This window comes from Ursus arctos, unplaced genomic scaffold, assembly GCF_023065955.2.
Source record: "Ursus arctos isolate Adak ecotype North America unplaced genomic scaffold, UrsArc2.0 scaffold_13, whole genome shotgun sequence".
Lineage (NCBI taxonomy): Eukaryota > Metazoa > Chordata > Mammalia > Carnivora > Ursidae > Ursus > Ursus arctos.
This window is the reverse complement of record NW_026622797.1, coordinates 31659472-31687266: the sequence shown is the minus strand read 5'-3', so window position 1 is coordinate 31687266 and position 27795 is coordinate 31659472. Positions and strand designations below refer to the sequence as shown.

General features: G+C 40.8%; 1 protein-coding gene across 24 annotated transcripts in view; it reads right to left on the bottom strand.

Annotated features, from left to right (window-relative positions):
• Positions 1–14302, bottom strand: part of EPB41L2 (erythrocyte membrane protein band 4.1 like 2) — a 205905-nt gene extending 191603 nt beyond the window's left edge. For 8 of the 24 annotated variants that reach the window (XM_048226049.2, XM_048226039.2, XM_048226047.2 and 5 more), the window contains exon 1: positions 14148–14265. The gene's annotated coding sequence lies outside the window, so the exon portion shown is untranslated. Of the gene's footprint in view, positions 1–3677; positions 3846–13780; positions 14081–14147 lie in introns of those variants that run through there. The other 16 variants (XM_048226033.2, XM_048226035.2, XM_057311045.1 and 13 more) reach the window with 10 other exon arrangements.
• Positions 14303–27795: the final 13493 nt, after the last annotated feature.

Below are 27795 nucleotides of genomic sequence, written 5' to 3'. Positions count from 1 at the left end.
TCTGGGATTGAGCCCCACATCAGTCTCCTCTGCTATGAGCCTGCTTCTTCCTCCCCCACTCCCCCTGCTTATGTTCCCTCTCTCGCTGGTTGTCTGTCTCTGTCAAATAAATAAATAAATAAAATCTTTAAAAAAAAAATGTCAAAAATAATATAGGGGAAGAAAGCATTCAATAGATTTGACCACAGGGCCATCTATTACCTGGATTAGAGTAATGTCAGTGCACTGGTAAGACCACAAGTCAACATGCTTTGTACTGAGGAATACAAAGGCATCTACTACTTTTTAATAAACCTTCACATTGAAAAGAAGGTCAACACTGCACTGTCTTGGAACTCTTTCAAGGAGCTTATAATCAAGCAGACTCAATGCTCATTTCAAAAAGATTTCATCTTATTTATTTCAACCGATTTTGTAGCTAACAAAACAATCTGCATATAGCTTATTAGGTTTCCCTACAAAAGTCCATGACATCTGTAAGTCTGATCAGCAGCCCTTGTCTGTCATCATAAAAATCACTGGCAAAAAAATATTTTAGATAGGAGATAACCAAGATAAAAATTAAAGTAATAATCACTGCCACAGACTTCCCACAACTGAACATCATTTTCCCAAAATTGCTATAAAGATACCATGGGGGCACCTGGGTGGCTCAGTCGGTTAGGAGTCTGCCTTCAGCTCAGGTCATGATCTTGGGGTCCTGGGATGAAGCCCTGCATTGGGCTTCCTGCTCAATGGGGACTCTGCTTCCCCCTCTGCCCCTCTCCCCTCCGTTCATACTCTCCTCTCTTCTCTCAATTAAATAAATAAAATCTTAAAAAAAAAAAAAAAAGATACCATGAAAGCTTTATCAAACGTTTTGTCAAAATCCTATGTCTATGTTTTTCCTCTAAGGAACAGCACTTTAAATGACTTTCACCACAGAGACGAATGAATGAGCCACAGACATGTTATATGGATTAGGGGTCAGGGCACCTAAACCATTTAAGAGAAAGACACAAGAAGCAACATCACTTCCTCAACGTCACACGTAGTAACTGGTTCAACTGGGACTTGGGGCTAGAACAATTTTCTTCCTATCCTCTGCTCCTTTCAGGAAAAAAGGAAGAAAAAAAAAAAAAGTATCAGATACCTGGTTTGTTAAAATTCCAGTCACTAAAGACCTAGAACAAACTCCCACAGAAGACTATTCTTTCAGGACAGGTCAATGATAACCGAAGTTCCAATACACCTGACACTTCAAGGTACTCAAGTGAAGGCAAAAATTTTGATCGTTCAATGGTACTTTAAACTACTGACTTCAGCAACTCCTCTGTGACCAGTCAACATTCCAGATGGACTCAACATTCCATTTAAGAAAACAGTGGGGGGGGGGGTGCCTGGGTGGCACAGCGGTTAAAGCGTCTGCCTTCGGCTCAGGGCATGATCCTGGCGTTCCGGGATCGAGCCCCACATCAGGCTCCTCCGCTATGAGCCTGCTTCTTCCTCTCCCACTCCCCCTGCTTGTGTTCCCTCTCTCGCTGGCTGTCTCTATCTCTGTCAAATAAATAAATAAATAATCTTTAAAAATAAATAAATAAATAAATAAATAAATAAATATTACAAAAACAGTGGGGGAAAAGTAAGACAAACATCAGTAGTTACCACCTTGCTAGACTCTGTATGCTTCCACCTGTCCCCCTTTCTCCTTTACAACTATAGCCAGAAAAGGAACAAGAGTCAAATCTCATTAACTGCTTTCCAGTTTCCGAATGAAAACTACCCCCAGTGATCAAATTAAAATTACACACTAATGCAATAGTGTGGTGTTGGCCATGGTTCAAATCGCTACCATTGGGGAGGAGAATGCAAGTAGGAATAGGGTATGAAGAAGGAATTTACATGGTCTTAGGGATAATCTAGGACAGCAGTTACGACTGTAGGCTCTGGAACCAGACCACCCGGGGTTCAAATCCCTGCTCTGCCATTAATTAGCCGAGTGACCCCAAGCAAGTTATTTAACCTTGTGGGGTCTCAGTTTTCTTACAGGTAAACCTAAAACAACAGTACCTACCCCACTGGGTTACTGAGAGGATCCAACAAAAACACTAAGCAAAAGTGTTTCTGTATCTGACACATAGGAAGTGTTCAAGAAATGTTACTATCAAAATATTTTCTAATTCAACATGTAATGTCTTTACCAAGAAAATAACTAAACTATACATTAAAATATATTTCAATAAAGTACGTATTAAAATAATTCAACATGTAATGACTTTGCAAAGGAAACATACTAAACTGTATTTTAATTAAAAGTAAAAATTAGGGGCACCTGCATGGCTCAGTCAGTTAAGTGTCTGACTCTTGATTTCAGCTCAGGTCCTGATCTCAGGGTCCTGAAATCTAGCCACAAGTTGGGCTCCGTGCTGGGCATGGAGACTGCTTAAGATTCTCTCACTCCCTCTACCCCTCCCCACTCACGCACTCTCTCTCTCTAAAAAAACAATTAACTAATTAATTAAAAGTAAAAATTAAAATATAAAATAAATTACCTCTCACATAAAAATTCTGCCTTTATTAATTAGGAAACGCATTTCAACTGCTAAGTGATTGTCAGTTTCAGCTTTAATGCCAAACTTTTTATTTACAAATAAGATTTATAAACTAATATATGATCAATGTTTGAAGCATGCACTTTCCCCTCTACACGGCCAGACGGACCATACACATGGCAGGTTGACCCGATTTTACAGGAACTGTGTAGTCCCATTAAAATTCAGTCAGCTGAAAAAAAAATGTTTCACTTGGTCTACTTCCAACATATTGCCAACTAAAGCATGCTAAGCAAAAGAAGAATGAAAGAGAAAGAGAGGGAGCGTGGGAGGGAGGAAAGGAGAAAAAAGGAAAATCTAAAATGATTCAAGTCTGGTGTGAAGTATAGGAGCCATGGGATAAAAAAATGTATAGAACAGCAACACTACCTTGAGAATATGCTAGAGTTTGAATATCAGCTCTGATTTGGTTTAGAAAGTATTAGGTCTTTTTAGCCCTCGCTAAAGCATTTCCTACGTCCACAATGCTGCATTTAGATGAAACTGCCTTCACTGATCAAAACAGTCAGATATTTATTCTAAAAACATGGCAACTGACCATGTCACAAAGGAGCAAATTTCTATAATTCTACAAAAGCAATAATGAACATGAACTTTATTTTGGAGACTAGAAAGCGCATGCCAAGAAGCAGGGGCAGGAGGAAATATCTTACCTATCTACAAATGAAATTATATGATGTCCAGAATTTGCTTCAAAATAATCCTGGGAGGGTAGTATTGAGTGGAAGGAAAATATGGATGAGACGCGACTGGCTATGGCCTGGTAATTATCAACGCTGGGTGAGGGTACCTGGGGTTCACAATGAAAGTGTTCTCTCTACTTCTGAAGCTATCTTAAACTCTCCATAATAAAAAGTTTAAGAACAAAGACATTTTCTGTAACTAAACAATGGGACATTCCTTCTGCCAAAAGCCACTTCAATAAATAATCAGATACAGTAAAAACATGACTTTAAAAAAAAAAAAAAAACACCACCCAAAAAAGGTCCTGAGAAAAGTGCCACATTATCCTTCACTGCTATCACGTGTGCTGCACGGAGCAAGAAACACATAGATCACAGATCCACAGAATGCTCTAAAACCTACCCTCAGGTCCTTCCATTTAAGCTTGCAGCGCTGGGGATGAAAGTGAACTGGCCCCAGTGGGGAGAAAAGCTGGAGCCACATCTGCACCACGCACGCTGCTCACATCTACGGCTCTTCACTGCCCAGCTGCAGAGTGCAGGGCATCTCCCGCACACCGTTATTTTTCAGCTGCAGGTGGGGGAAGGGAGGGGACAAATGTATTCCTATTCCCATATGGGTGTAATTTAAAACAGACAATCTCGGCATTAAGGAAATTAAGACGCAGGCTTTACTGACGTTGATTTTAATGGCTAAGATCCAAAAACAGTTCTGGTTACAAGCTCATGGATAAACTCTTGATTCCTCTGTCAGGAGACAGACCCAACTCATTTCTTGACACTTTAACCTTTCCCATACACAATTTGTATTATTTTATTAAGAAAAACGAGTTTTCCTTTTTCTCCTTGAGAGAAGTGGATTAAAGAAAAATTTTCAAGGAAGGTGTTCATTTAGCAGCTTTTCTACCAGAGACCAAAAGCAATTAAACAGAGCATACTGGGGAAAAGTGAAAGATTGTCACCATGAAAGTGGGCTCCCCAAATGAGGGGTGAATATGCACCACTGTCTAGCATAGGACCCTGCCACATTTGCTTTTCAAATCCTAGTGAAGGCATTTGGCACCATTTTCTAATAATCCCATAGGACTTCTACTTCCTTGTTTTTTCAACAGTATTTCAAAACGTTGACACATTTATTAAACTATTTTTGGAAGACCTAGCTCTGTCTACCTTCAGGGTTCAAGATACAAATAGATGAGAGCTACAGGACAGACCTCTAGCTACAAAACTTGGCAGGCTTCCTGAGTTCTCCAAGAAAAATTCAATTGGCAACTCCATTAGCAGCAGAAGAGCACACAGCAGAGGGAACAACTCTGGACACAAGGAGGCCTTGGCTGTGCCTGAAGCTCCATTACGAAACTGAATGACTCTGGGTGAGTTTAACCTCTTCCTGACTCACTTATCTGTCGGACATATGGTATGAAGCTGTTTTAAGAATCAAATGAGAATATGTTCTAATGATTTACTTTGAAAAGAAAAAAAAAACTTTACAAATTAAAGCAGAATTAGGAAGGAAGGAAGGAAGGAAGGAAGGAAGGAAGGAAGGAAGAAGGGAAGGAAGGAAGGAAGAAAACAAAAACCATTACAAGTCTATACCATGATCACCACATACAGCTTTATGCTGTTATCTAATAGGAGAAAGAAAAAAAAATCTATCAATGACCTTGATGAGGAAAATGATATTTTGAACACACCCAATGTTTCTCAAACTTCACTCACATACCAACTTTATAGTTTTTGCCAAATCCAAACACTTAAACATAAATAATTTTATCTTTAAATCAAGTTACTTTAAAAATACCTACTTTATTTTACCTTATGCTAAGTTAATATCAATGAAATCATAGGTTTGAAGCACTTGTCTATTTTCCTGATGTACACTGACGTACATATTTAACCATTAAAAGAAAAGGACTCAAGCTGTGTACCACCTTAACTCATTTTAACATACCATCACACTTTGGGGAAATATTATCCTGATCTACTCTCTGTAACACCTTCTACATTAAGGAACAGAGTACTTGAATTTATAAATCTGTAAAACCTACCAAACAATTTAACCCACACTAACCACACGCACATATGTGTCTTTGGGTCTTCCGGAGCTTCCTCACACCTTACAGCCACTACCTTATTCAGAACTCCATTTCTGTTGCCCCAAACTCCATACACAAAAATCCTTAGCATGTATATTTTCACATGAGTGTAATTCCCACTCCCTATTCATGCCCTAGTAATGAAATTTTTCCCCTGAAAGTTATTTAACAGAATCCACTGGAGTTCAAAGTTTCTTCTAATCACTGAATCGATATTCAAAGAATATTTAAATATATGTATGCAAACCATGTATCAGTCTAAAGATAACCTAAAGTATTCAGAACACTCTAAAATTAGGTTGCCATTTCTTTTTTTTTTTTTCCAAAGATTTTATTTATTTGAGAGAGTGAGCAAGCACAAGCAGGTGAGCTGCAGAGGGAGAGGGAGAAGCAGGCTCCCCACTGAGCAGGGAGCCTAATGTGAGACTTGATGAACCAAAGGCAGATGCTTAATTGACTGAGCCACCCAGGCACCCCAAGGTCGCCATTTCTGAAACATATCCACCAAACTTTTTACTGCGTATTTTTTTAAGATTTTATTTATTTGAGACAGAGAGGGAGAGAGAGAGCATGAGCAGTGGGGAGGAGCAGAGGGAGACAGAGAAGCAGACTCCCCGCTAAGCAAGGAGCCCGAAGTGGGGACCCCAAGATCACGACCTGTGCTGAAGGCAGATGCTTAACCTACTGAGCCACCCAGGTGCCCCTACCATGTATTTTTAAATCTAATTCAAGTACATACTGTAAGATTTGTAAGCATCTGTACTGAACTAATCCTTGAAATTATCACAAGAAAAAAAATAAATAATGCTGAAGTCTTCTTAGGAGGCACCTTCTTGTTCAAAGACATCAGTCATCCACTCCCAACCACCCAAGGTGTTGGCTCAATCATCTGACTTTCTCTTCTCTCTCTCTTCATATATATGTGTGTATATATATATATAAATATATGTGTGTGTATATATATATATGGGATATATATATGAATATATGTATCCCATATATATATATATATGGGATACATACATATATATATATATATATATATATATATATATATGTATAAAATATAACTGAAGTTCAACTCAGTATCCAGCATGAAAAAAAGGACAATTTTATTATGGCTGCAGTCCTTTCCAAACATGAGTACCACAGTCATCTTGGGAATTTTATTTTTATCAATTTAAAACCCTAAATCAGTGGATTGAACATGAGTTAATTTCTGCTTCCTCCCAAAACCACACTAAAATGACAGTGAGGAAATTTTTTTTAAAAAGGGGAAGGACAAAAAAAAGGGAGGGGATAGGCCCGCAGATGAGATATATCAACAGAATTTGAGAAGATGGAAAACAGATGTACAAAGTAACTGACTTAGCAAAGCAGAGGAAGCCAAAGCTGAGTCCCGGCTCTGGTGGAGGGCCGCAAGAAGCAATGTGAGTGCTGGGAGAGGCCCTGGGAGCCTAGGAAGTGGAGGTTCCAGGTGCCACTGAGGGCTGAGGTGAGACACCAAGCTGAAAACAGCACATGGAACACCAAAACCCCTCCTCCTCTCTCCCTCTCTCTCCCAACCTTTGCGGCCAAAAGACAAGAAGTTCACTCTCTAGAGCAGCTGAAGGAAGTCTCCAGACTTAGGGAATCCAGACCCAGGGAGAGGATGTGAGGGGCACACAGAAAACAAGGAGGCCCGATGACTCAGTCAACACGTATTCACAAAGTGCAAAACAGACAAAATGTTTGCCTTCTTGCAGTTTACACTCAGATGATAATAATACATGCTACAGAAGAAAGAAAGAAAAGACAGAGATTTAAAGCATACTGGGGCAGGTGTGGGAGTGGAGTTGTAGTTTCAAATAAATGATCACAGAACGCAAAGATCTGAAGGAGTTAAGGGAGTAAGCAATGCAGGTATCTGAGGGAAGAGCATTCCAGAGGGAAAACAAGTGCCAAAAGTCATCAAGTATGGTTAGATTGGAGATACTACATACAGGGAGGAGGAAAAAAGGACATTACCAAAAGGAAATTCAGTGACCAAGGAGCAGCTTGGAAAATAGGAAAACAAAAAAATTCAGTGGAGAGGTTAGAAGAAAACACTGAAGAAAGCCAAAAGCCAAACAAAAAGATAAAGAGATGGTATCAGAAAGAAATAAAAAACAAAAAAAACACTAATAAAATTGGAGAGTTAATCTAGAAAATTCAACATCCAAATAACAGAAGTTTCAGAAAGATCAGAGAACATAGAGGGAGAAATTATCATAGAGGAATATTTCTAAAAGACAAGAGTTTCCAACCTGAAAGAGCCCACTGAGTGAGTGCTCAGCACAATGAGCAAAAAACTTCCCACACCCAAGGCACACCATCATGAAATTTCAAAACACCAAGTTCAAAGAGAAAATCCTAAAAACTTCTAAGGAGAACAAACCAGCCGCACACACAGAAGCAGAAATTAGAATTGTGTCACTCCTTCTCAACAGCACTGGCATGCCAGAATACAACAGAATAAGGCCTGAAAAATTCAAAGGCTAAGTCAACACTAACTTAGAATTCTATACCCAGCCAAACTATAGAAGCATTCACCAGTAAGAGTACAAACAGGCATTTTAGGGGCACCTGGATGGTTCAGTCAGTAGAGCATGTGACTCTTGATCTCAGGGTTGCGAGTTCAAGCCCCACAGTGGTCATGGAGCCTACTTTAAAAATAAATAAATAAATGAAGGCATTTCAAGAGTCGAAAAACGCAGCTTCAAGACATGCAAGGTTTCAAAAAATTCATTTTCCACTTTCACTTTCTTGGAAACTCCTGGAGGATATAGTCATATAAAGTAAGAGTTAAGAAACAGACATAGAGCCCAGTAACCTGGGAGCCCAGGAAGAAAGGCAAAGGGAATTCCCAGAATACAGCTGCACGGTAGCTCCAGAAATCAATCACTCCAGCAAAATGGAGAATCTCAAAAATAAGAACTAAACTAAACAGCAGTTTTTGATCTTGTTTCCCAAAATGCTTTCAAAAACTGCCCCCAAAAATCTCTGATACTCAGACACACACCACGCATGCGCTCGCACACACGCACACACATAAACGCACACTTTACTAAAGTCTCAGGCAGTTCATAAACCACACTGGGCAGTACCTTTCCCACTAACTGCACTCCACTTCAAGCGTGTCTGAACTAAATAATCTCAATGTTCCCTTCTTGCCCTCTAGACGAAAGACTCTAAGATGTAGCCTGTCAGGACAAAAAGGAAAAAAAAAAAAAAACCTAAGAATTATGGCAAAGTGTAAATTACATTTTAGTTTAATGTCTTTAAGACAGTGGGATGTGTATTTATACTGGTAGAATACATAGGAAACTCAAAAATATGATTAAAATCAGCACTGTTGTTATCATGGTGTTAGTTCAACCTCAAGAGAAGGTCTGGAAACCTGAATTCAGGGCTTAGAAAAGATGATTAGAGAGGTGGTAATCAGACCTATATGAAAAGTCTCCAAAATCACAGTTATCTTGGGGTGCCTGGGTGGCTCAGTCGGTTAAATGTCTGACTCTTGGTTTCAGCTCAGATCATGATCACAGGGTCCTGAAATTGAGCCCCTCATCAGGCTCCCTGCTCAGTGCGGAGTCCGCTTGAGATTCTCTCTCTTCCTCTGCCTCTGCCCCTCCCCTTGTTCACACTCTCTCTCCCTCTCAAAGTAAATAAATAAAATCTTTAAAAAAAAATCACAGTTATCTTGGAATAAGGCAATCAGAAGGTAACATAAGTCTTTATATATTTCAAATTTTTTTTTCAAGGAGGTTGATAGTGAGGCCATAAAAAGAGCAAAGCAAGAGGAAACTGGCTTTTCAGTCACAGAATATAAGCTTTAGTTTAGATACAATGAACTCCCTACCTGATCTAGACAATAAGGTGTCCACAGATGAACAGACAAATCACTTTGGAGCCCTTTCCATGCCCTCTAGTTCTTAATCTAGAAAGAATGAAAACCATCCCCATGACACTGAAGTTAGGTACATATGCAAAATGTTAACTTGGCTACCTAAAACAAAACCTTACTGAAGATATTTCTCAGAGTGAATAAAAAGATAATTGCTCACATCTATTCCATATTACTCACATCTATTCCTCACATCTATTCCATACTACTATGAAGATTATTTAGGAGGCAATCTACATACATCTAGACCTTTACGGCTCTAATATGCTAAAGTGAAAAAATACTAATACGCAGAGCAATATCCGTGAAATGAAAACATATTTCCATTCTATAAGTAATTGAGAATATGAAATTAGCCCAATTTCAATCTTCAGGGGAAAAAAATCCAGAAGCAGTAAAAAATGTACTAGCGTCCCTATACTAATGGGTAAGTGACGTCACTTTAAAAATGAGAAAATTGAGGGGCGCCTGGGCATCTCAGTCAGTTAAATGTCTGCCTTGGGCTCAGGTAATAATCTCGGGGTCCTGGGATCGAGCCCTATGTTGGGCTCCCTGCTCAACAGGGAGCCTGCTTCTCCTTCTCCTTCAGCCCCTCTACCCCACCCATGCTCTCATTCTCTCTCAAATAAATACATAAAACCTTTTTAAAAAATGAGAAAATCAAGAAAACCACAGAAATTCTCATTAAAATAAACACTATCCCAAACACTGGGAACTGAGAGAAGTTATACATCAATTATCTATCCTTCTAGACATGAAAAACACACATCTAAGAAACCCACACAGATCTCAATCCAACCACAAAGCAAGGGGAAACGATACCCACTAGCAAGAAAACCAAATCCCCTATATGAAATATTGTCTACATGGCATTTCTACATGAAATAGTTCCAGGTTCTACAACAACTCCAACTTTCAAAGAATCTTCACAGAAAGCACCTTCAAAATATCCTACAAAGGTTCAATGAATAGATTTGTCAAATTCATTAAGTACAATGTTATAGATACTTCACATAACAAATATATATACATATATACATAAATATATTCCCTCTTTCATACAAATGCACACCCATACACACTTTACAGAAAAGCTTTAAAAAGCACTCGTTATCACTATCAGTTATTTCTAGCTATTAGAGATGATTCCTCTCTTTCCCTTTTGGCTTACCTGTAACTTCTACATAACTATAGTATTTATAATTGGAGGCTATTCCCCTTCAGCCAATGATACCAGCCATGACTCCATTTTAGATTTTAGTCTGGGGCACTGCCCAGATGAATGACAGATATCCTACGAATATTGAGTTACTGGTTTGTGCCAAAACATGGCATTCCCAAAGGATGCTCTGTCTGGAATCTGTGGGGGATTCACATACAAATCTTCTATTTACTCAGGCCTTCCAAAGAGTCTGGAAATGTTTGTGTGTTGGGGGAAGAGGACAAGGGCTGAGAGTGGATTTGCTGACTCCTAAAGGTCCAGCCCTGAGATTCCGAGATTCTATAAAAGGGCAGTAAATTAGGGTTTGGCTAGTATTTGCTAGACTACTGAAGCCAGCATAAACATTTACTTACAGCTTTTAAATCTGTAAGGGTACCCAGTGGTTAGGTACAGTAATTCTGAATCTGAAAAAGCAAACAAGGCCACTGAAAATGTTTCTAAATAAAGGTGGGGGGGGGGGGAGGTAGGCACATTTCCTTTGTTTTCTACAAGCAAAACCAGATATTTTAGAAATGCAAAATTTGACTCTCAGCAGTATCGATCCCTATAAAATACTATATTACCTTATAAAAATATTAGCAAGGCATACTTTTCCAAAAAGGCGACACACAGCTTTCAAAAAGACTACTTGGGTTTAAAAAACAAAGACAAAAGCCCATACTTGTGGAAACAGAAACAAAGTCAAATCTTTAAAAATATTTAGCATTCTACTATATAAAATATAAACCCCACATTCCCAAATAAAATGGCAAAGATAAAAACCCTTGTAGTTCTCTAGCCACAGTAATATGAGAGTGGTGATTCAGAGCAAAACCTGATGTTAAACGTAACTATACAATATTACTAATTACAGAGTAATTTTACCAATAAATATTTTGGTTGAGGACTGCTTTGTCATCTTTGCAAGTATTTTTAGTTGAAAGCAAATGGTTGGGTAGTACACATGGACATGGTTATGATTTTTAAAAATCTATTTTTAAAATCTGGTGACTGGATAGGTCTTCTAAACTCGATTCTTTAGAACTGGTAATTTGGAAAGGGTAAACCACAGGAACGTTACGTTAAGAGGCAAAGGACCTAGCAAGCTCACCAACTCAGATCAGCCCAAAGCTAAACTAGAAAGCGTCGAGTGCTCACAAATCTAATAATGATGGGCCCGAAGTCACTAACACCTGTATATACACTAACTGGACTAAAAGCTCCCTCTCCAAATACAGTAAGAGCGATCTGAATTTCCTTCTTTTACATATGCAGTTATTTTTTGGTGGGCCTCCCTTCAGATTCATCACCTCAACCTGCAAATTTGCTTCTATTTGGAATTAAATTTCAACGTACATCCCAGTTGCATACACACCCAATTTAATAACACATACCCAGTTGAAAATATTCCATAACAGCTTAAATTTTTTACAGAAGTTAGTAATAATTTCACCAAAATTCTAACTTTGTTAAATTATCACTTTTAATCATTTTAAGCAATCCCCATTCAATTCAGACACCAAGAATTTGAAGTTGGGGGCTCAAGTCACCCACCTCTTTTCTCTGGAAGGTCTTTGCACACAGTGCTCTACTTGGACTGGAGGTAAAAGATTAAAGAACTGTTATGACTAGATCTTTCTTAAAGAAGGGTGTTTTAAAAGGAAAGAAACTGTCCCCTCCCGTTACTCTAAATGAGCAGTCTCTTGTTCTCAGCAGTCCTTCTGCACACAAGACCACTACTGACTTCAGTGGGAATTCTGCCCAAGAAGTGAGGAAGACAGGATAGGATTAAATGAGCCCTAAATCCACGCCATTGTTCCAAGTCATTACCACTTGTACAGTTCTCCAGTAACCTCCAAAGAATAGATATCTGGGGTTTGATCGTGGTTCTCAAACTGAATTGCAGGACCTATCACTCGAGCTCTAACAGGCGACACTGCCTAACTCTTTAAAAATTGTGTCAGGCTGATGGATGGTGGTCGGATGGCCCTCATCATAATCCAAGAATGCGTTGCAATGCAGCCCCATCAGTGACTGAAAGAGCAATCCAGTGATTTCTCACAGCAATGAGGCTGCAAACGGAAACTGAACAGGAGTAAGTGCTATTGGTTTCCCAGTAAAACCTATTCAAAGCCTGAGAATCCTACATCCCAGCTACTGCAGCCAAGAAATTGACTCAGTTTCCCACAAGTGTTAAACTCAAAGTGAAATGTGATAGAAAGCTAAACTAAACCACTAATTCTCACACAAAATTATACACAGGGCATACAGAAATAATGCCGTCCGGTGAGAGAAGAAAAAACGGGGGGAGTGAAGAATATGGAAGAATAAAGGCAAAACTGTAAGAATCATTCGGGGAAAAAAAAAAAAAAGCTCACATAACACTAAGAAGAACAAGACTCCTGGCACGACACCCCAAAGACAACATTTTGGAGGCAAGAAGTTCAGGAAACTGAGGAAAAGCTGTGATTCCAAAAAACAGCAACAACAACAAAAATCCACTGCTCTAGGTTCCGCCTTCCTTCCCTCTTAAAAACAGCGGCGGCGGTTGTAGTGATGGAGAATTCAATTTAAGGCACCCTAAATTAGTAGGGAGGCCCCAAAAGAGACCCTCCCCTAAAAATAACAGACAGTAGGCGAGAGCTCTTCTAATCTCACCAGAAAACCCTGACCTCGGAGGAGGTTAGCGATTTTGGGAAGTGTAAGGACCGACGTCGCCCCCGCAGACATCCAGGCTGCTGGGGGGGGGGGGGACAGCGTCTCCTTCGGTTCCCTTCTCCTCCTCTCTCCCCGTGCAGCTCCCCTAAAACTGTTCCCAGCCCTGTACACCCAGCCGCAGCGGAGGCAAACGAGGCATCGGGGCAGAGATGGCCCGGGAGTCGGAACTATACGGACCAGAGCGCAAGAGCGCGCGGCTCTCCGCAGCGGCCCGGGCAGCGGGCGTCCTCCGGGACGTGGGCGAGCGCGGGCGGACGCCGGGCGGGACCATGGGGCGCGTGGGGCCGGCGCGCCCCCCTCGCCCAGCTCCCTGCAGAGCCCACGCGCGCGGCTGGCTGGGGGAGGCGCGGCGTCCTCGCCCGCGTCTCCTCTCCCCAAACCATCCTCCAGAAGAACACCGCCGCCGCCTCCCCGGAGCCCCCGCGCTGTGCTCCACTCTGGGCTCGACTCGCGCGCCGCGGCCCGCGCCCGGGATGGAGCCGGATTCCTCCTCCAGCCTCTCAGCGGGGCCCCGGACGCGCGAGCCTGAGCCCACGGCACCTCGGCGGGGCCGGAGCTGTCCTCACCGTGCCCCCACCTCTCCCGGCTCAGACCAGACGTGGCCCCGACTCCCGGGAAGAGAGACAGGGGGAACCGCAGTGGAGCGGGGTAGCGGGAATCCGGCCTGGAGCAACAGGACCGGGACCTCGGGGCGGGAATGGGGTCCGGTAGAGAGGGAAAGGAGAGGAGAGAGGAAGCCGCAGAAAATCCCAAAGCCGGTCGCCCTCCCCCACGGTGGGACCGTCCCGCCACCGCTTCCTGCCAGGGATCAGCTTCCCAGCTGCAGCCAGAGGAAAAATCCGAGCCGCTCCAACATTTCAGCAGGGACTAGCCGCTCTGCCCGGGCTTCCCCGCCCCGGGCCCGCCATTCCGCAGTCCCGCAAGCCTCCTTACCCGGACACTGCACCTTCAGGGGCTCGCTCGCCGCGGGGACTGGTCCCGCTCCAGCCCCAGCCGCCGGGCCGCCGCACCCGCCTCCTCCCTCCTCTAGGTTTCAAATTGAAATTCCCTGGCTGGGGCCGTCAGAGGACTCGGCGCGCCAGCCCCGCCCCCTCGCGGCGGAAGCCCCTCCTGCGCCCCCGCCGGACGCGCCCCCAGCACGGAAACCCCCGCGGGCCGCGCCACGCCCCCCGCTCCCAGGCCACGCCCCTGAGGCGGCCCTTCCCGCGGGATTCGCCGCCGCGGTCGCAGGGTACCCAGGACTGGAAAGAGGCGTCTTGCGGTCGTAACTGCTCTGGTTAATGACTGCTAATGCCAGTGTGCAAGGCTTATTTTACCCCCTAATCCCGTCCTTAAGTCCTTTTTACCAACTTTTAAAAGTTATTTCTTCAAAGTGCATTCACTGACTAATCCTTTATTGAACACCTAATTCGCTAGCGGACACAAGGCTAGACCCTGGAAACACGGAAATAAGAAAAGTGGGTCCCCCCTCAGTCGAGACTGGAAGAAGTGCTTTCGCACGGAGGGCAGTGAAAAGGAACCATTTATTCCTCCTGTAGGAGGGGCTGGAGGGATTGGGGAAACTCCATAGAGGAGGGACTTTTAAGCCGAACGCAAAGTCTGAGCAGGATTTTTCCAGGCAGCGGCCTGGGAGCGTGGATTGCAGAGCAGGACAAGGCTGAAGAGGCTGCAGACCTAGGTTGAGGCGTGCGCGCACGAAGATACATACACACACACACATACACACACACACACGCACACACACACAATACCTCCCGGTGGGGTGCTTTGCTTTTATATAATTACACCACTTTTTCTCAGATTCTACATATTGCATCTTTTCTGAACGTTGGCATATCAAAAGGGATGTGCCCATCATCGCCTCATTGCCTCGGGCATGTGTCACCCATGCACCTCTTGTTCTTTGCTTCCTCCCTCCTTTAATGGGGGCTTTAGTGACTCTACCTTGGCCAAAGTCTTCTTTTCTAACATAACCTTTTCTAAACATAACCTTTTCTAAAATGAACAATATCGAATGGAACCTCGGTTACAATACCTTCCGTGTGCACGGTGCTGCTCAGCTGACAAAGCCCCTTCACATTTTTAATCATTTGATCCTTACAATAACTTTATGGAAAAGGCAGGGCAAGTATTATCTCCAGTACATCAAAGAGAAAATGAAGATGGGAAGATAAACGACTCGCTAAGGTCATGCAGATAAGCAATAAAAATAATAATAGCTAACATCTATTGCATGCTTTATGTATTAGATGTTGTTCTAAGTCCCTGATGTATGTGAATTTACTTAATCCTGCTTGTTCTAAGTGCCCACGTTAGACTTAATCTAATATGGGTGCTAATATGGAGGGAGAGGAAACCTGATAAGATAGCAGTTCTGATGAAAAAAAGCCAGGAATTTTATGAGGCAATACTGTTAGGAACGTTGAGGCAGATTTACAATGAAGCTAACAAAACTGAAGCTTCAAGATCCCTCGTTTTCACAGGCCTGAAACTGTGTATTTGTAAATTTTTTAATTAAAGAGAGTCCCTAAATTTATATAAGTTCTAGAGCCCATAAAACCCTGGGCTAGACCTGATGAAACACTTTTAAAATGCTCATGCAAAATAATAACATAAATATAGGCATAATCAATAAAACATAATGCCCTTATCAGAGGAAATGATACCCTTCCTATATTCTCTGCTGAAGCATGTGAATCACTTCAGTAAGCTACCTTTTAAGAGGGATATTGAGAAGCTATATTATATCCATTGATGGGTGGACTTGATAACGTGGGAGCCAACAAGACATAGGCTAAAGAGATGATCAGAGGTCATGGGAAGGTTGTTATCAAATATCTAACGGCTATTGTGTGGAAGAATTAGACTTGGTGTTTTGTATACAGACTTAACATTTCAATGGAATGGAGCAGATTTTGTGATGACCTGGAAGGAACTGAAGGTAGAAAAATCAAATTCCGGGAGCTATAAGGAAGGGAAGAAAACAGATGGAACATGGTACAATACAGATGTCAGCAAACAACAGGTGGTATTCCAGGCAAGCAGGAGGTCTTAACGGAGAGAAACGAAGTTTGGACAGACAGGCAAGACAAAGTCCTGAACAGGTGATATTCAGAGATGCAGGCCAGCAACATAGGGCAGGACCACCAGGCTGTATTTCAAGCCAGAATATTAACCTCCAGGAAAACAGATTGATAAAAGCAAAGCCGGGTCTTCTCATTAGACAGACTAGAGTAGCAGGCAAGGGACTGACACAAAGAACAGCTCAGGAATCTAGATACCAGACCTGGGAGTCACTATATCCAGATTTAGCATCACGGCCTCAATCTTAGGCACCATCTGCAAGCAAAGCCAGTCTGGCAATATAACTAGAAGTTTACCCAGGATCTCCTTAAGCCCTGCCTTACCAATTCATTCACAGAGGCATGCTCCTAAGAAATCTTGATCCCACTGTGCTGGTGATTCATTCTTTTATCTTTGCCTCTGGGTGCCAAGCCCAACCAGGTAGAAGTACTGGACGGGCTCTGAACTGAGAATCTGCCCTTCCCTGACATGGTCCACGGGCAGGGAGACCTGACAATGCACTCTCATGGTCTGTCTCATAGAAGCAATCTCAGAAATGCACGCATTCCCAGTTCCACTGCCATAAGCAATAAAGACACCATGTAGATGTCAAAAGGAGTCACTCTGTCACCTGACCAATCCTTGGAACTATTTTAGTTATCTGTGGCTGCATGACCCCCAAAATTAATGACAGCCATTTGATTGCTGTGATTCTTTGGGCATTGAAGCAGGGCTCAACAAGGTGGTTCATCTCTGCTCTGTGTGGTGTCAGTTGAGAGGATCAACTGTGGACAAAGGATCCAAGATGGCTTCACTCACATATCTGGCAGTTGGTGCTGCCTGTCAACTGAGGAGCCTAATTTCTCCTCTTCAGAAGCTGTCCTTCTACAGCTCTCTGTCTCCATGTGGCCTCTTAGCAGGATAGGCCAGAATTCTTTACGTGGCACCTGGCTTCTGAGAGAATAAAAACGAAAGCTTACAAGGTCTTTAAGACCCAGGTCCTGAAGTCACACAGCATCATTTACGCTGCATTCTGTTGGTCAAAGCAAGTCAAAGAGCCAGCCCCAATTCAAAGAGAGGTATCATAGGCTTCACCACTTGATAGGAGTGGAATGTGTGTACAGGGATGGGAAGAATTGTTGGCAGCCATCTTGGTAAACGTTTCACCACAGAAGCCATGTTTTTCTAGTCTAGTATTAGATTCTAGCCTCAAGCAACCTTTCTCCTTCTCATTTGCAGTAAAATTTTCCACAGCTTTTTCCTCTAAAGCAACACAAAACCCCTTTTTTATCTAAGTCACACTGAGTGGTGGTAATCTCCTTTTGAAAGACCACTCCCAACTATTGCCAATAACAAGTATAAGTTTCTCAAGCCTGCCAAACTGAGGTGTTCCCTCAATTGTAGTTGGAGTTGTGCCACATACCCCTGCTTCATTGTCTCAGTGACAGAGAAAGAGGCCTGGACATGCTGATTTCCTTAAGCTGGAGCAGAATCTCCACAGTTGCTCTCCATGGGATTTCATGGTCAATTGCTCCCTAGAACTGAAAGCAGACACAGAATAGGGCCCAATAAAAAAAAAAAAAAAAAAAAAAAAAGCTACATTTGGAAAGAGTGAAACAAAGCTGTATTATTTCAGCTTAGCAATCTGAGTGTCATTACATACCAGGCCACATGCCATGCTCTAGACATACAAAAATGAGTAATACAACATCTCTGCTATGGTGAAGTTCAGTCTGGTAGATAATAAAGCTGATAAAAGGAATCAGGGATTCTGGTTCCTATCTGTGCCCTCAAATTGTTTTCACTACTTAACACAGACAACATTTACTCTGCCAGATGACTCTCTGTCATTTTATTGAGAATATACATGAAATACAAAGATGAAACAATGGTTTTTTATATCGATGCATCATTGAATCCCATTTTATACCAGTTCAATTCAGGCAGTGACACAAAGCAAGTTTGTAAAAGTTTTTATTTTACTTTGATTCTCAGCAACAAGTAACGAAAGGTTATAGAGCCTTCCACGTGTGCCTAATCCTCAGTGGGAAGGGGCTGAGAGGCCAGAAGTAAAAGTTCCAGGCCTATTCACAGACATAAACGTAGAGCATAAGGAAAGGCAGTGTCAGTGGAAAGAAACTTATGAGCATGGATCCCCATTTTGCAGGGAACAGGCAGATGTCCTACTACGGGAAAGGTCTGAGACAGTCACCAAGGTTTAATGAAAATGGATTGGCATGTGATTCATCCCACAGCCTGGTGGTTAACAGATTTGCAATTGCTGAACTCTCCCAGGTAGTGACTGGAGGGAGAGCTTGCTTGGTCAAGTGAAAGTGAAATCCTGTACTCACTTACTTAGATATGGGGATTGGGGAGGCAAAATGATCTTAAAGCAGCATCATTGGACTTTTCTGGATAGGCAGAGCTCCCATACAATACCACGGAAAACTTTGGATGTGGCCCCATACTCTGGGCTCACTGTAAGGAATCCCACCTCTAGAACATAATTTGTAAGTGGCCTCCACAAGGAGTGGTAAAAACCCATCAACAGCTATGACAGCAGAAGAGACTGTTGAGTAAAAACGTCAGGAGAAAGATGTCAGAAGAACAATCTTCTGGATGATATGGGCTTAGCCTGGGATATCTACATCACCCAGACCTGATTGGCTAGTTTATAAAACAGTCCCTGGAAATAGTGGAGACAGCAGGGTTGGAAATGGAATATTACAGTTTCTAAGCAAATACATTCCTCCACTTGGGAAATGGACCATCCTAGAGATCCTTCGGTTATTCAAAACAGAAGGTTGGCTTTAGCAAGATACTGTCCTTCAGTTTGGTTTTGTATGGTTCCCTGAGGCACACAAATATATCCTACTTTATTAGAAGCCACTTAGAAAGATAGGGATTTTAAGGTGATATGTATGGCTTCCTATTTCTATTGCTTCCTGTGACCCCACCTTCTCCAGAGGACTGTCCTCCTGGAGAGTGCAGTCACTGGGAGGAAATACACACCCAGAGAATGATAACAAAGAACCACTGGCCTACATGCTTTATGAAGGCAGGGACTGTGCCTGCTTTGTGGACCATCGGATTTTAGTTCAAGAACAGTGGCTCATATAAGCCTTCTTTAGTAAACAGTTGAAGGACTGAAAGCATGAGCCTAATTGAAAATGAATGAGATAAACTACTTCCCACATTTTGACAGATCTAGTGTTTAGTGGGAAATTCTCAGGGCATATACCTTAAAATGATGGATGCAATATTTTTTAAACTATTTTTTAAATACTGAACCTGGTAGAAAAGATGAAGTAATCTTAAGAGGCCAGAATCTATGTCAAGTAGATCACGCATCACCCAGAGATCTATACATTGACCTGGATTCCCTGACAAGGTGGAACTTTGGGTTGTTTCCCTTGGGGAGGGCCAGTGTATGTATGCTCTTTGTGTGGTAAAACAGAGACTTGCTGATGAGAAAAACAGATTATGGCAGAGGCAAGGCTACATGGTCACCAAATCATGTTTTCTTTTCCCCTGGGGCACAAAACTATCCACATCTTCTAGCCTCCTTTGCAGCTAAATGTGGCCATGTGGGTGGGTTCTGGCCAATGGAATATGGGTGGAATTGATGTAAACTGTCTCCAGGCAAGGTCCCTATTAAAAAATCTCCTACATGATCCTTCACTCTCTCTCTTCCTTTGTTTGCCAGATGTGGAGGACCCAGAGAACTCTGAGGTCCTAGGGGATGATAAAGCTTCTAGAATGTAAGAAGCCTGGGTCCCTGAATGACTGTGAGGAGCAAAGGCTACCCATAACCCCATTTATAACCCATACTGGACTATGAGCAAGAAGTAGGTAAGAAATAAGCCTTTGTAGTGTTGAGCCATTAAGATTTTAAGGGTCCCCCCCCCCCATAGCTATTGGCCTATCCTGAAACTATAGCGATGCTAAACCAAACCATCCAGAAAATGAGAAAAGAGGAAACATATTTCAAGTCATTCTGTGATATCAAAACACAACAAGAACAGGACAGTAGGGGAAATCTCGAGGTCAATCTCAACAACGGGAAGAACAGTTCAAATCCTAATTGTAGACACTAGTAACTCCTAGAAAGGAATGATAAATTCGGATTAAGGGTATCATGGAAATCTGAGAGTGGGCAGATGGCTTTTGAGAGGAACTACATGAGTAAAGGCATGGAGGCTTCAAAGAGGAGCTTGAGTTTAGAGTTTGTTCTCTAGACGATCAGGATTCAGTACAGGTTTCCATAAGATCATCATATGATTAAATGCCTTATCCATTGTTAAATTACATATAAATTTCCCATCAAGTCTTAGTTAAGCAAAAACCTCAGAGCACAATAATTCAATTCACTTAAATCTAAACTTAATAAATTGAGCAAATATTTTCTTTGTGATAGATCAGGCCACCTCATTTTACTCTTTAAAATGATTGTGTTGGGGCACCTGGGTGGCTCAAGTCGGTTAAGCATTTGCCTTCAGCTCACGTCATGATCCCAGGGTCCTGGGATGGAGTCCCGCATGGGGCTCCTTGCTCAGTGGGGAGCCTGCTTCTCCTTCTTCTTCTTCTCCCTCTGCAGCTCCTTCTGCTCCAGCTTTCTTTCTCTCTGTCAAATAAATAAATAAAATCTTTTAAAAAACAATTAGTGCTTGGCTTATCACTGTTTAGCTCAATGGCTTCTAAGTAAATAGTGGCTTAGTGAAATTTTTACATCAATAAGCAACACACTCTTCATCGGAGAGTCTCATGTATCCCTTGTGAGAGAATAATAAACACTTCAATGTGTTTTTCATACCCAGTATCTAACATTCTAAAGTGTCTGTTCCCAGGACGCCTGGGTGGCTCAGTCAGCATCCGACTCTTGGTTTCAGCTCAGGTTGTAATCTCGGGGTCATGGGAAGGAGCCCCTGAGTCGGGCTCGCACTCAGCAGGGAGTCTGCTTGGGATTCTCTCTCTCCCTCTACCTCTGCCCCTCCCCTGCTGTGCTCTCTCTCTCTCTAAGATAAACGGATAAATATTTTTTAAAAAGCAAATAAAATGTTCTCTAAAAAAAAATTAAGATCAACTAAAAGAATGGGATTGAGGAGACTCTTTAAAAAGTGGTTGGAGGTGAGACTCGGATAAATCAGGTCTGATTACACTTGGGCTCAGTGCTGTCAGTCTCAGCCGTCTCGCCAAGTTAATGACACTGAACATTCCACCAACCAGAGGAAGAACACAAGGGGTAGAATTCCAGGATACATGGGAATTCTCAGAGAAGAAAAGTTTAAGATGTGAGAATCATCGGATTGTGACATCTATCAACCTAATTAACCACCAGCCCTGATTACTTTTAGCTACCCGGTCAGACGGCTTCCCTTGCTGCCTCACAGGTACCTGCTCAGATCTCCAGAAGCTCTGACCTCAGAGAATAGTTTTCCCAGTTGGTTTCAGTTATAACTTTAATATAAAAAATGTTTTGGTCTGTCTTAGAAAAGGCTAACAGACAAGGATGGACTCCCCAAAATAAGAGTAGTGTCTAAATCTTATGCCACAAAAAAATTAATAATGTTGTCCAGAAGTTAGTCGAGGTTGGGGGAATGGATGACAAAATCTGTGGTATGGAACTCAAAACTTCCCCAAAGGTAAAAGTCATCTATAACATGCATGCAAATAAGAAAGAGTGAAAGAAACATAGTAATATGTAATTCCTTCTTTTTTTAAAGATTTTATTTATTTATTTATTTGAGAGAGAGAGAGAGAGCACACACATGATAGAGCACGCTCCAGTGGGGCGGAAGGGCAGAGGCAGAAGGAGAAGCAGACTCCCTGCTGAGCAGGGAGCCCGATGCAGGACTCGATCCCAGGATTCTGGGATCATGACCTGAGCAGAAGGCAGGTGCTTAACCAACTTGAGCCACCCAGGCGCCTCAGTAATTCTTTTTTAATAGCTGAATCGTTGGGCTTATAATAAAATTATGAGCTTATAATGTTATTGCTTATAATGTTTATAATAAATATGCTTATAATAATGTATATATAATTATATAATATATATTATATAAGCATATATAATATGCTTTTATATAAGCATATATAATATGCTTTTATATATATAATATGCTTTTATATAAGCATATATAATATGCTTATTATATATATAAGCATATTATATATATAAGCATATTATATATATAAGCATATTATATATATAAGCTTATTATATATATAAGCATATTATATATATATAAGCTTATTATATATGTAAGCATATTATATATATATAAGCTTATTATATATATAAGCATATTATATATATATAAGCTTATTATATATAAAAGCATATTATATATATATAAGCTTATTATATATAAAAGCATATTATATATGCTTATATAAAAGCATATTATATATGCTTATATAAAAGCATATTATATATGCTTATATAAAAGCATATTATATATGCTTATATAAAAGCATATTATATATGCTTATATAAAAGCATATTATATATGCTTATATAAAAGCATATTATATATGCTTATATAAAAGCATATTATATATGCTTATATAAAAGCATATTATATATGCTTATATAAAAGCATATTATATATGCTTATATAAAAGCATATTATATATGCTTATATAAAAGCATATTATATATGCTTATATAAAAGCATATTATATATGCTTATAATAATTATTATTAAAATAATAATAAACTGCTTATAATAAATATACTTATAATAAATTAATTTTCCTCTACATGTGTCTATAAGTACATGTGCAAGTATATAGAATTAATCTCTAGAAGTGGAGCTATTGGGTGAAACAGTATTTGCATTTAAAATCTTTATATATGCTGCCATATGATAGTATTTTTCATGGCAAATGACTTCATGTGTCACTGGCCAGACTATGAATTGACTGAGTAAAAAACCAATGACCATATTAGTCAGGGTTCTTGAGAGAAACAGAACCAATACGATATATAGAAATATATATAAGAGGAGATTTAGTATAGGAATTGGCTCATATGGTGATGGAGGACAAGAAGCCCCACCATTTGCTCCCTGCACATTGGGTAACCAGGAAAGCTGATGGTATAATTCAGTCCAGGTCTGAAGGCCTGAGAACTAGGTGGTATAACTTCTTGTCTCAGGCTGGAAGTCTGAGAAGGGAAACAGAGGACTGTTAGTGTAAGTCCCAGAGTCCAAAGTCCCCCAAAACTAGGAGCTCCCATTTCCACAGGCAGGAGAAAATGGATGTCCCAGCTCAAGAAATAAAATTCACCCTTACATCAGCTTTTTGTTCTATTTGGGCCCTCAGTGGATTGGATGATGCCTGCCCACAGTGGGGCAGGCAGATCTTTCCTCATCTATAGATTCAAATGCTAGTCTCTTCCTAAAGCATCCTCACAGACACATCCAAGAATAATCTGGTCTATCCTTAGCCCAGTCAGGTTGATACATGTAAAATTAACCGTCCTAATGACTATGCTTGGGATGGCGGAGATGCAATGTGGGGGTGCGTGTATGGGGTGGGGAGGTGAGGTTGAGCGATTGACAATATGAACATCCCTATTCAAAGAATGTCCTGGGACCCATCTTCTCTGCAGGTCCTATGGGTACCACAGATACTGTGTTTGAATCATTCAATGATATTTTAGGTGCAGGGGAAGTTAGGTTCAGTCTTGAATAGCCCAGAACATACATAGAGAAAACCAGAAAACAGACTCTTTAAAAGAATGAGGTTATTCCAGGCATAATTACTGTGCCAACTTAAATCTACTTCAAGGTGAAGTTATTCTAGGCAGGGTCAGAAAAAGAGTGGAGACCTGTGTGTTCAGTCAACTTTGATTTTTTATATTTGGAAAGTTGTATTTTCTCAACTTGTCTATTTTTATGGTCTTGAATTTATCTGTGTGTTGATTTTTATAGCTATATTTTTAAAACGTTCAATGTGCCGGAAATAGAGTGAAAGAAAAAAAGATAAGGAAAGATTTTGTGCAAAGCTAGGCAACAGGCCAAGGAAATGGAAAGCTGATTGTGTCCAGACATAACAGTGGTGACAGCAGCAGACCTTCGGGAGATTTGGAACACTTCGTGATACTGACTGGTTGGCATAGCGGTGCGTTAAATATTTTAGGTCAAAGAGAGAAAATTGGGATTTGTTTCTCTCACGCAAAAGTTTCTTAAACTTTCAGCAAAAAATACAATTTATTTTGCAAATGATGCTCTTTAGTTGGAGAGTATATAGGAAAAAATATAGCTAATTACTTTTATACATTCAGTTAGATGGGGGTCTAAAATTTCTCTAAATAGTGTTCACGGTTTTCCATGTAGAAGCCTCATATTGCATTAGTTAGATTTATTCCTAGGTATTTGATTTTTTTCATTATAAATGGCATCATCTTAAATACTTCGTTTTCTAACTATTTTTTATTGTTGAATAGAAATGTAAATGGTTTTAGTATGTTTGCTCATATCCAATGAGCTTAATAAACTCAATTTTTAAATCTGTTTTTCTGTAAATTCTTTTGGATTTTTTTATGTACACTGTGATTGTTTAAAAAATCTTCCCATAAATTCTCTGAGACATCTCTCTTCGGACGAGCCTAATTTCCCTCCATTGAATGTGGACTTAGTAACCTGCTTTTCACAAAATAAATTGTCATAGAAATGACAGAGTGTGACATCTAAGGCAAAGTTAGAAAAGGCGTGTGGTTTCTATCTTGTTCTCTTTCAGATCATTTGTTCTGGGAAGCAAGCTGCCAGACCATGAAGACCACCAAGCGGCTCTATGGAAAGATCCATGTGGAGAGAACTGAGTGAGGCTTCCTGCCAGTAGCCAGCAAGAAACCGAAGGCTTTTGCCAACAGCCATGTGCAGGAGCAATCTTGGAAGTGGATGCTCTCAGACGCCCAGGCGAGCCTTTGGATGACGGCAGCCCTCTATGACGTCATGCAATACCTCACACCAAAATCAACCAGCGAAACCACTCCTCGGTACCTGGCCCACAAAACCTGTGAGATAATAAACCTTGTTGCTTTAAGCTGCGTAGTTCGGGGTAATTTGTTATGTAGAAATAGATAACTAAAATATACACTATTATGCTTTATTTGCTAATAATAATAGTTTTATTTCTCTCTTCTCAGTTCTTTTATTATTTTATTCCTTGTCTTAGTATGCTAGGTAGGATCACCAGGCTATGAGTAGAAGTAATGATAGTGTGCTTCCATATGGCATTCCTTGTTTCAAAGAGATTTCATCTATCTATCATTGTTTGATGGTTATGATAGGCTTTTTTGGCAAATATCTTTCATCAAGGTAACAATACTTCTTTCTATTCTAAATTGCCGAGTTTACATTTTATCTCTTAAAAAAATTTTTTTTAGAGAGAGTTGTGTGTGCTCACACACGAGCGCATTAGTGGAGGAGAGGGGCAGAGAGAGAGAGAGAGAGAATCCTAAGCAGGCTCCAAGCCCGGCCCAGAGCTGGCAAGGGTCTCGATATCACGACCCTGAGATCATGGCCTAAGTCGCAATCAAGAGCTGGACCTTTAACCGACTGAGCCACCCAGGTGCCCCCACTTTTGGATGGAGCTCTACTGCCCAGGTTGTCTTTATTCTGTTGACCATCACCACCCTTTCCATTTGAATTGGTGGGAGAACAAAAACGTGCATCTCCTTTCCAGAAGGACTTATAGGTAAGAATGGTTGAGAACTAAGACTTTAATCCTCTTCTAGTAAACTGGCTTTTAGAATGTAGCTTAAGGACTTTTAAAGGACGCATACATTATTAAATATACACAGATAATCATGGCAGAAAATGCCACCTGCAAAAATGACCCCATTAGATTCCAAACAATTGGTTGAATACTTACTTAGAAGTGGTTTTCAGTTCCTTGTATTACATTGTTTCCCAGGTCTTATTTCTCATCCTTTCTTCTGGCAATTCTCTTTACTAAAATTGTTCTGTGATCTAGCAAAGGGATCATCCTACCAAACTGGAATAAAATAACCTGTTTTTAGCCTATTGTTTTTGGTCTTAATTTGTTTTCTATCCTTTCTTGTTTGTTTGGTTTTTTTTTCATTTTGGCTTTGGCTTTGGTTTTTGGATGGATAACAAGGACAATAATAGTAGGGCTAGCCTCCCTTTATTTTATTTTTTAAAAAATATTTTATTTATTTATTTGACAGAGAGAGAGACAGCCAGCGAGAGAGGGAACACAAGCAGGGGGACTGGGAGAGGGAGAAACAGGCTCCCAGTGGAGCAGGGAGAGCCCGATGTGGGGCTCGATCCCAGGACTCCAGGATCACGCCCTGGGCTGAAGGCAGACGCTCAGCGACTGAGCCACCCAGGAGCCCCGGCTAGCCCTCCTTTAACTAGATAAATTCTCCCACAAGCTATGCATCCCACATCCTATGATTTTTTAAAAAAAAACACTTCTTATTTTAGAATCTATACGTGATGAATGATATAATTTTTTTATATGTTCACATGTACACAAACATAATTACACCACTATCCTAATTTCTTGATTACTCACAAGAATAATCATATCCAATTCATGTTGATATGTTGCTCAAAAATAAAGAATACAGACCTTGGGAATCAAGTCATATAGATAGAAATACATTTTCACCATGTATTTATTTTAAAGTCAGTAAATGATCTTCCAGAATACAAGACAAAACTGCCATTGAGAAATATTAAATATATTTATTCAAATAAGAAAACTAAAAGTATCTATAATTTTGAGGGACAAAAGCGTATTTAATTTTGACAACCAAGGGACAAAAGCACATTTAATTTTGACAACCTTGTTCCTTTTAAAAAATTCTTTCAGAAATAAAAATAAAAGCTGTTACTTAACAGTAATTAACAGGTTGGAGTTAAGAAGACAAATCGATTCTATTAAACCAAATGTTAAGGGTAGAATCTATGCTATTTTTAAACTGATGTTAATACTTTTAAGACAATTTGAAATATATTCGCAGTGTGAAGAATTATTTCTTTCTGCTGTGAAGGCCTAAGATACATGCAGAGAGACACCACCACTTAGACATCAAAAGATCTATATTTTTATTTTCTCAGCATTTTTAAAAATATTTTTTTATTTATTTAAAAAGAGAATGAGAGATAGAGCATGAGCTGGGGGGGAGGGGCAGAGGGAGAGAGAGAAGCAGAATCCCCGCTGAGCAGGGAGCTCCATGCGGGACTTGATCCAGGATCCCAGATCATGACCTGAGCCAAAGACAGCCACTTAACCAACTGAGCCACCCAGGTGCCCCTCAGCATTTGTTTTTTGTTTTTTGTTTTTTTTTTTTTAAGATTTTATTTATTTAGTTATTCGACAGAGAGAGAGAGACAGCCAGCGAGAGAGGGAACACAAGCAGGGGGAGTGGGAGAGGAAGAAGCAGGCTCATAGCGGAGGAGCCTGATGTGGGGCTCGATCTCAGAACGCCGGGATCACACCCTGAGCCGAAGGCAGACGCTTAACGACTGCGCCACCCAGG